The sequence below is a fragment of the Staurois parvus genome, unplaced genomic scaffold, assembly GCF_062004578.1.
Source record: "Staurois parvus isolate SC_StPar_1 unplaced genomic scaffold, SC_StPar_1.0 ptg000867l, whole genome shotgun sequence".
Lineage (NCBI taxonomy): Eukaryota > Metazoa > Chordata > Amphibia > Anura > Ranidae > Staurois > Staurois parvus.
The window spans coordinates 334,061-337,194 of record NW_028318663.1 but is presented as its reverse complement, the minus strand read 5'-3'; the positions used below and the strand labels follow the sequence as shown (position 1 = coordinate 337,194).

General features: G+C 33.6%; 1 pseudogene; it reads left to right on the top strand.

The window, feature by feature from the left end:
* On the top strand, positions 1-805 carry LOC149443210 (olfactory receptor-like protein OLF4; annotated as a pseudogene).
* The last annotated feature ends 2,329 nt before the right edge of the window (positions 806-3,134 follow it).

Genomic DNA, 3,134 nt, shown 5'->3' with positions numbered 1-3,134 from the left:
ATGCTTGCGGTCTACTTTACAACTACTTTACACACTCCCATGTATCTGTTTCTCTCAAAATAATCATTTATAGACATCTGCTATATAACTGTCACAGTCCCTAAACTGATGGACATCTTACTAACCGGGAAGAACGCAATGACCTCCATGCAGTGTTTTACCCAACTCTACTTCTTTGTACTAATGGCGAGTACAGAGATTGTTCTGTTGACCTCCATGGAATATGATCGATATGTGGCAATCTGTAAACCTCTACATTACCAAAGTATTATGAATAAAGAGAAATGTTCTCTCATCTTGAAGGTGTCCTGGATAGCTGACAGTTTGAATTCTTTACTTGTAACTGTTCTTGCTTCTACTGTGTCTTGGTGCAGCTCTAAAAATCCATGAGTTTTACTGTAGCCTAAAAGCTCTCTACAAGATCTCTTGCATTCATTCAAGACTCAAGATAGTCATTTATTTTGACACACTTTTTATTGGTATAGTCCCATTCCTTATAAGTTTGATATCTTACATAAAAATTATAAAGGTGATCCTTCAAATTGCATCTAAGGATGGTCGAAATAGACTTTACTCTACCTGTTCCTCAAACCTCGCTGTCCTCCTTATCTTCTATGGCACTGGCGTTAGTGTCTACCTAAATATACCAACTCAAAATCTAGAACCACTAGAAGAAGTTTTTTCTTTGCTCTATACAACATTGACCCCTGTGATAAACCCTCTAATCTATGCATGGCGTATCAAGGAGGTGAAGGTAGGTCTAACACAACTAGTAAGATATAAAGTAAAAGTGAAAGTGATATAGTGAATACCACAGAATGAATGTGAACAATGACACAAATTATACATCCGTGATTAACGTGCTCACTAGAGATGAGCGAATTATTCAAAAATTCGATTCGGCTGATTCGCCAAATTTGCGGAAGAAATTCGATTCGATGCGAATTTATTCGCTGCGAATTTAACTTATTAAAAGGGTTTCTAGGCTTCAGAGAGCCTTTATATTAGTGCAGAACACTGTACCTTTAATTTAAATGCCCTTGGAGTCTGCTGGGGAAGAGAAATAATACTGTCAGTCAGTATGACATGCAGATGAGTGCCGTCGATCTTAGAATCACCGCACACTTCACTCATTTGGGCAGTCACGGGGCACGACGAAGAAGAAGAAGAAGAAGAAGAATGAAAAGAAGAATGAAAAGAAGAATGAAAAGAAGAAGAAGAAGAATGAAAAGAAGAAGAAGAAGAATGAAAAGAAGAATGAAAAGAAGAAGAATGAAAAGAAGAAGAAGAGGAATGAAAAGAAGAAGAAGAAGAATGAAAAGAAGAATGAAAAGAAGAAGAATGAAAAGAAGAATGAAAAGAAGAAGAAGAAGAATGAAAAGAAGAATGAAAAGAAGAATGAAAAGAAGAAGAAGAAGAATGAAAAGAAGAAGAATGAAAAGAAGAATGAAAAGAAGAAGAATGAAAAGAAGAATGAAAAGAAGAAGAAGAAGAAGAATGAAAAGAAGAATGAAAAGAAGAATGAGAAGAATGAAAAGAAGAATGAAAAGAATAATGAGAAGAATGAAAAGAAGAATGAAAAGAAGAATGAGAAGAATGAAAAGAAGAATGAAAAGAAGAATGAGAAGAAGAATGAAAAGAAGAATGAAAAGAAGAATGAAAAGAAGAATGAAAAGAAGAATGAGAAGAATGAAAAGAAGAATGAAAAGAAGAAGAAGAAGAATGAAAAGAAGAAGAAGAAGAATGAAAAGAAGAAGAAGAAGAATGAAAAGAAGAATGAAAAGAAGAAGAAGAAGAAGAAGGAAAAGAAGAATGAAAAGAAGAAGAAGAAGAATGAAAAGAAGAAGAATGAAAAGAAGAAGAAGAAGAATGAAAAGAAGAAGGAGAAGAAGAATGAAAAGAAGAATGAGAAGAATGAAAAGAAGAATGAAAAGAAGAATGAGAAGAATGAAAAGAAGAATGAAAAGAAGAAGAAGAAGAATGAAAAGAAGAAGAAGAAGAATGAAAAGAAGAATGAAAAGAAGAAGAAGAAGAATGAAAAGAAGAATGAAAAGAAGAAGAATGAAAAGAAGAAGAATGAAAAGAAGAATGAAAAGAAGAAGAAGAAGAATGAAAAGAAGAAGAAGAAGAATGAAAAGAAGAATGAAAAGAAGAAGAATGAAAAGAAGAATGAAAAGAAGAAGAAGAAGAATGAAAAGAAGAATGAGAAGAAGAATGAAAAGAAGAATGAAAAGAAGAATGAGAAGAATGAAAAGAAGAATGAAAAGAAGAAGAAGAAGAATGAAAAGAAGAATAATGAAAAGAAGAATGAAAAGAAGAAGAAGAAGAATGAAAAGAAGAAGAAGAATGAAAAGAAGAAGAAGAAGAATGAAAAGAAGAATGAAAAGAAGAAAAAGAATGAAAAGAAGAAGAAGAAGAAGAATGAAAAGAAGAAGAAGAATGAAAAGAAGAAGAATTCCAGTACAGCAAAATGTGTATCTGCAGAGAGCTTCGCTATTTCTGACAGTTCTCTGACAGTTCCTTCACATTTACAGCGGTTGAAACATTGTATCTATTTGTTTCCGAATAAAAACATCTGTATCCTAAATGGAAACAAATAGATACAATGTTTCAACCGCTGTAAATGTGAAGGAACTGTCAGAGAACTGTCAGAAATAGCGGAGCTCTCTGCAGGGACACTTTTTGCCGGCTGATCGGGGAAAATTCGATTCGTGCATCCGAAGTTTGCTAATATTCGGATTCGACGCGAATCAAATTTTTCCTAATATTCTAAACGAATTCCACTTCGCCAAGTTCGATTCGCTCATCTCTAGTGCTCACAAAATAAAATTAAATAAAATTGTAGTGATCCAAAGTCCATAAAAATGATAATGTAGTGATCCAAAGTCCATAAACCGTATTTATCTTCCTTTAAATTCACCACTTTAAATTCAAATTTTAACTGATAACCGAGTGCTTCAAAAAATCCCCCACATGGATGTACACTCACCACAGATAATTGACTTCCACTCTCCTGGTTGGCAAACAAGCTTGCTGGGATAATCTTCCCAATTATAAACGATGCTTATACATTGCATAAGAATGAAACTCCATTGCCTCGAGATATACCATGTAAAACATAAACACAGAGAAAC